General features: G+C 44.6%; 1 protein-coding gene across 5 annotated transcripts in view; it reads left to right on the top strand.

Annotated features, from left to right (window-relative positions):
* Window positions 1–3998: 3998 nt before the first annotated feature.
* Tmem69 (transmembrane protein 69) overlaps window positions 3999–6786 on the top strand; it is an 8426-nt gene continuing 5638 nt past the window's right edge. Inside the window, exons 1-2 of one of the 5 annotated variants that reach the window (XM_023724219.1) lie at window positions 5839–5913; window positions 6308–6341. The gene's annotated coding sequence lies outside the window, so the exon portion shown is untranslated. Of the gene's footprint in view, window positions 4088–5697; window positions 5914–6307; window positions 6342–6786 lie in introns of those variants that run through there. The other 4 variants (XM_023724220.1, XM_004639232.2, XM_023724221.1 and 1 more) reach the window with 4 other exon arrangements.

Here is a 6786-nt window from a genome sequence, read left to right as displayed (position 1 = left end):
TGGTGCTGGGGGATTGAACCGTGGTCCCTGTGCTTTGCTAAGCTTGTTCTAAGTAGGTGCTTTAGACCACTGAGCCATCTCACCAGCCCCCAACTGCAACTTTTAATTAGTCAAAGAGCCTCTAAGCAAAATTTTCTGCATACTTAACTTCAAAGACAGCAATCATTCGCAATACAATTTTTTTATATGCTGAAATTTATGCTTATAAGCACAAACAAGGGTCTGGAAACTCAATTTAAAGTATACTCAATCTTAAATAAACGAGGTTTCTGGAAAAAACAATTCTTATTCTACTCAAACCTACTGTCCAACTTCATACAGATGATTGTGTAGACCAGTGATGGTAAACATTTTAGAGCTTTCAATAATATAAACAGCCTGCTACAGCACATGTGCCATAGGTTTGCCATCACTTTAGACTGAAAACTATGTAACATATCTATGGCAAAGTAGTTTTACCACAGAAATGGAAGGTGAATTTAATGAGTACGTTAAAAACAACTCCTTAGGAATGATAGCTTAGGTGAGTGTGTATGTAGTTCAGGAGTAGAAGATGTGCCTAGCAATGCAAAAGGATGTTTGAGCCTCACCATCGCAAATTGAAAATGATAGCTGTGTTATCCTTCAGTGTTTCCATGCTTATTCTCTTAAACTGTGAAAGTCTTTCAAGTAAGAATGTGTTATGATCATCCAGATATTCCCAGGCCCTAATAACATGATACTGGCACCACAGAATAGCCTCTGATGTTCTTAAAGTATGATTAAGCAGGACAAGGTGGCACATGCCTGTAATCCCAGCACTTTGAAGGCTGAGGCAGGAATGCTGTGAATTCAAGGCCAGACTGGGTTACAAAGTGAAGTTTAAGGCCAGCCTGAACTGCACAGTAAAACCGTTACAAAAAGAATGATTGAGCTGCCTTAGTAAAAAATGAAAATTAATTCGTCCATCAACTAAAAGGTTATTTGATTAGTGAAGCAAAATTAATGGCCCCTGAAATACATCCCTCCTATGAACAAAAGTTTGGTTCCTCTTACTGAACCATATACAAGAAGCAATTGGAGGGCCGGCGGTATAGCTCAGTGGACTAAGCGCTTGCTTAGGTAAGCGCAGGGGCCGGGGTTCAATACCTGGTTCCGCCTGCCGCGCCGGCCCCACCTTCAGGTGCGCTGAGCTGGCCATGGAGTCTGGGCGCGGTGGCGCCCACCTGTAATCCCAGCACTTGGGAGGCAGAAATCAGGAGGATCACTACTAATGTGGGCTATGTAGTGAGACCCTAAGCAAAAAAAAAAGAAGCAATTGGAAGACAATGCCGTTTAAATTTTATTAAAATTACAGTAAAGACGCATTACCAAAAATCCTCAAAATACTCCCCCCTGCTTTGAACACATTCATTCCGTCATTCTTGTCATTTTCTGAAACAGTTCTGGAATTCCTCTTCCATGAGCCAGCTAAATTGTGCTGTTTAATCTCCCTGTGGTGGCTGCCTTTCTTCCCTGAATGATTCAAAATGTTTATCTTCGTGGTCATTTTAACTGAAGAAAACCCGTAAGTCACACAGTGAATACAATATGGTTGATAAGGTAGCAGTGTAATGTTTTTAGAAACCTGCCTTTAAAAACCAGAAAGACCCCCTAGAACTACTTCTGAAGGTGGCTAAAATGACAAGTTTGGGGTTTTTTTTGTGGTACCAGGGATCAAACTCAGGACCTTATTCCACTGAGCTATCTCCCCAGGCCAACAAAAGTTCGTTTAAAGAAGTGTTTTCAGTAAACAGCAAGGTCTTTACTGTAATAATTTTTAAAAATTTAAACATGTACTGTGATCACACTTCACATGTATGCTCATATATCCAGAAATGTACTCTCAGATCTCTTATAATTCCAATCTTACTAAAATAACTGAATTGCCCTTTCCAGCTAAAATAATTTTTAAACAGCCAACCATGAGAAAACTGTTAAGTTAAAGGTTTGTCATTTCCTCCCAAATTCAGGATCTCTGAAATGAAACTATCCAGATTCAATGGAAAAAATGTTTATTTCAACTCCTACAAACTGTTCTGAGTAACCTAATAAATAAGGGATTGATCTTGCCCCCAAAATAATGAACAAATCTGTATACACACAAAGTAACTAACTTCTAATTTCTAAAGAACTTAACATGATTTTCTTGTAAAGACACAGGAAAAACAAAAACAAAAACACCCTACAATTTCTGTGTTTGAAAGAATGTACAGGGGCCAGGGAGATGGCTCAGTAGAATAAGCACTTTCCTGGCAAGCACAAGGGCCTGAGTTCAATCCCCAGTTCCACCTTACGAAGTACACCTGGGTATGGTGTCCCAGGCCTGTAATCCCAGCATTCTGCACTCCGGAGGCTGAGGCAGAAGGATTCACTGTGAGTTCAAGAGCAGCCTGGCCTACAAAGTGAACTCAAGGCCAGCCTGAACTGCTTAGCGAGATCCTGTCTCAACAAGACAATAAACAAACAGGAATCTATGAAGGAATGATTAAAACTTATTACCTAGAAAAGCTGACAGTTTATTCTATCATTAACTTTTTACTTATCACTCAAAACGTTTTGCTATATTTCACTATTTTTATCTTTCAGAGATGGCAATCTGAAACTCAAACACCTTTCCGAAACACTGAAATTACTGTGTTTCCAATCTCTGGTATACCGGTATGAATTCTGACTTCAATTAAACATCTGGATCTACTTTTTTTTAAAAAGCAAACAAAGACATCCTTTTGCTTTAAAAGGCACAACAATCTCGCTCCACACCTAAACTACGTTTCACTTGAATTTTGTTACACTACAGTAAATGTCCCAAGCTTAACAGCACTCGATTTCAAGTACCACTAAATTACAAATTTAATCTTATTGAAGCCTAAATCATTCATTATACTTGTGGATTGGATTTACAATGAAATCTAACTTCTGTTAAAGAACTAAAAGAACTACCACTCTCTCTGAATTTTCCTGGTAAGCAATACATACCAAAAGCAAGTATTTTAACAAATATGACAAGCCAACCCCGGAACATAAAAGTTCATAGATAAAACAGACACTATAGCAGCATTTCTGAAACTATAAGCAACAATCCCCCCCCCAAAAAAAAATCCCCCAAAAACAATATAAACCAAAACCACACCCATTCTTATGTAAAACTTTTAAGAGTTTGCAAACTTTGTAAGCCACACCTTTGTTTTCATCTACTGTATGTAAGTCGTCCACATAAACTACCAATAGCAAAACAACAACAAAATCGAAAGATTCAATTAATGTCTCACGGGGAAAAACGACTAAAATGTTACGACATATTTAAGTTATCGGAGAGCAGAGTACTTCCCCCAAGCTACAGCCATTTTAGATTCAGCGTTTCTTTTGAATTTCACGGGGGGGGGAACAAAAATGGGGGAGATCTGGTAAAACACTCTAAGATCAACCAGTTTCCTACGCTTCCTGTGGGAAGGGAGGTTTAACACTGAACAAACTTAATTTAAAAGAAAACACTCCTCTAAGGCAGAGAACCGGGGATGTTGGGCATGAGAACTCGAGCCTCTCTCCCCTTCAGATACCCTACATTTGACTTACACGACTTTTTCTTTCTCAGGTTTTCCTTAATAGGAAAACAAAAGCCTCTGGCTCTCTTTTTTTAAAAAAACGCAACTCTAAACCAAGCTACTCAATCACAACTGAGCCCTAACTTGGACAGGGGCCAGAAAGCCGCAGGTGAGCGGTCCGACCCGAAGAGCAAAGTTGAAGTCGAGCCCTCTCGCGGAGCCGCGACCACACTCGCCTGCAAAGCTCCCCGCGTGAAAGTGGGGGGCGTCGGAACCACACAGCCCACGGGCTCCGCTCGCTCCTCCCTAGGCGGGCAGGCACCCAACCACCTGTGAGACCTTCCAACTAGTTTTAATATATAGCTAGCTGGTTAGGCACCGGGCGGAGCCCTGCGCTGAACAACTCCAAGGTCCCCTACTGCTCCATAGTCCGAGATTCCAACTCACCAGGCAGCGGCAGGGCTACAACCAAGGACGAGACGCGGCGTCCAGGGACGCGTCTTCTGCTTCTCAGCTCCGTAGAGGTGACTAACCCACAACCATAACAAAGCTCTTCCCAAAATGGCTGCCCGGCCCACAAGGCCCGGGGGGGGGCAGAGCGGGAGGAGGAGGAAGAGGGGGAGGAGCGACGGCCGGCCCGCCCTAACCCCGCCTGGCACACGCCCACCCGCCGGAGCGGAGGCGCTTGCGCGCAAGGCCCGGCCTGCGACCCTGCGGGGGGCCTCCGCCTCACGCCGTAAACGTTGAGCTGGCAAACGGCGGTTTGTTCCTTGCCTTATATCCTGCTCCCTCCAGCACACCTAGGTACGATGTGCACGGTCACCCTCACCCCTGTGCAGTTGAAGTCTTGACTTTTCCTCGCGCAAGCTGACAGAAAAGAAGCGAGTTTCATACTCGCCCTCATTAGCCCTCACTCCCGCCGAATTAGCGGGCCTAGGCGCGTGTGAATGAGTGGCCGGGTGTGTATGCAGTTACCGGCTCTTCGCAAACCATTCATTCTTCAACCCTCACACACACCCCGCCTCGGCCAAGCCCGCGACGCTAAAGTACTTCTACCCGTACTACCAACTCGGTTTCGAAAGAGTCTATTTAGCAACCCCCTGCCCACCTTCCGCGCCTGTCTTCACTTGTGCGCGTCGAGACTCCAGCCCCCAGCGGGCCACAGGGCCCTGCTCCCGAAGCCGGCGCAGCCGAGGCCGGCGCGCTACCCGCCGGGAGTGGTAGTTCCCGGGCGTGGGGTGGGCACCGCAGGCGTAGCACCCCAAGCGCTGGGCCAGTTTCAGATGGAGCCTGCGCTTTCACTACGGCAGAGAGGCCGTCTTTCCTGCCCAAAGTCTCATTGGGTATCACGCGACGGGAAGGGGCGGCGCTGCCTCGCCAGAGAAGGAAATAAAAGTGAAAGCGAGGTGGGGGGAGGGGAGTCCGCCTCCAAGCGGTTGATCTAGCGAAGGTTTTGTTGTGGCCTAACCTAGTCCTGGAACCTAAACCACGTGAAGGATGGTGTCCAGGAAGCGAGGCTACAGTGTATCCAGTAGAGGAACTGGCATGGACTCAATTTGTTTTTAGATTATCTTTCAAGACGCAAGGACACTCATATTGGCAAGTGTCATTTCCCTTCGTAGACTGATACTGAGAGGGTTGAAAAAAAATCAAATCCCAGGTGATGAGAGGAATGAGACGTCTTCTCATACCCCCATCCCCCCCACAGTTCTTAACAGCGAATAAAAAGCTGCTCCTTGCCCTTTAGTCCTTAATGGAAGTTTCTAAGGGTCCAGCAAAAAGAATGGAAATAAAAGCAGCATCCTGCCCCAGTAGTGGTAAAGGTCTCTAATGCGGAGTAACACTCGACCTGTCTATCCAAAACCCGGATGCTTTGAAAAGTTAAAAAAAAAAAAAAAAAGATGGCTGTTTGGCCAAGTCACATTTGACCCAAATTCCAAATTACCTTCCTTCGCTTTCATTCTGAGATTGTTTCAGAACTCTGCAGGCAAATTCGACTGGATAGGAACCTTGAAAAGGATTGATCAGGTAGCTTCTTCAACAGTTGACTTCAACAAAAATATTTTAAAGAATGTCCCAAAGACGGAAGGCCAGGCCTAGGAACCATTTAGCGCAAGTCAAACAGCCACCCGGACTTAGTTTTTAGATTCACAGGAAGTAGCGGCTAGCGCGACCTTCCGGAAGTGCTCTCCTGCCAATCGCTGGTTCTTCCTGCAAACTCAGTTGACCACATGACCGCGAGTTCTCAGCAAGAATCTGGGCGCCACCGGTGAGGTTAAGGAAGCGGTAAAAGGGTTAGTAATAAATAGAAGAGATGTTTGCGTTTAAGCTCCTCCTTCTTTCCTAAGATGTAGGCCTGAGGCTTACTTTGCTGTCGCCGCACCGCGGAAATGGGCACTTTTGAATGTTTTCTCCTGAATTTGGCTTATTAATAATCTTGTATCACTGTGGTCTCTAGGCGTTAGGCTATCACTTTTCGCTGTAATACTCATTACTTGGAAAGTGCAGTGGCTACGAAGTTTTCTTAAATGTAGGGGGACTGATATTTGAAAGGGTGTAATCTGGGAAATTCTTATGGAGAAAATGATTTGTGAGCGACAGTGAGGGCGGGAGGTCATCCAGACAACATGGACGCCTTAGGGAAATAAAAATCATTATTTGCTTACTAACGTATAAAACCAAGACATTGTCTAGTTTCCATTTCTACCCTGTTGTAAGAAATGTGATCAATATTTTTTCCCCAGCTCTGAGGATTGCACCCGTGACTTGGGAACTGAGGTACATCTCCGGGCTTTTCTGTTGGGGAGGATGGGTGTGAGGTTGAGGGTGGGACGAGGTCTCCTTAAGTTCATACTTGAATTTGGAGTCCACCTACCCCAGGCCTCCCGGAGTGCTAAGTTTACAGATATGTGTCACCACACCTAGCTCAGGGGTTGTTTGTAACTCAGGTAAAAAGCTTACCTAAGATGGTCGAGACCCTTCCTGAGTTCAACACAATTAAAGAGGTGCATATGGAACCTGCATACCTAGGTTGAAGTTTTCAGCCTCTTACTGGCTGCTTAGGATAGATAGGGTTGTTTTTTTTTACCATTCCTTCATAAGTAAGACAGGAATAACAGTTAATTTTTTTTTTGAGTGCTTATTTTCTCAGCAACAATTCTTAGCTTAAATGTATTTACAAAGTTTTTACAATGACCCTATGAAGTAGGTATCACTCGGTTTT

The sequence above is a fragment of the Octodon degus genome, unplaced genomic scaffold (genome assembly GCF_000260255.1).
Source record: "Octodon degus isolate 3935 unplaced genomic scaffold, OctDeg1.0 scaffold00107, whole genome shotgun sequence".
Taxonomy (NCBI): domain Eukaryota; kingdom Metazoa; phylum Chordata; class Mammalia; order Rodentia; family Octodontidae; genus Octodon; species Octodon degus.
The sequence above is the reverse complement of the archived record's forward strand: the minus strand, read 5'-3'. Positions and strand labels throughout refer to the sequence as shown.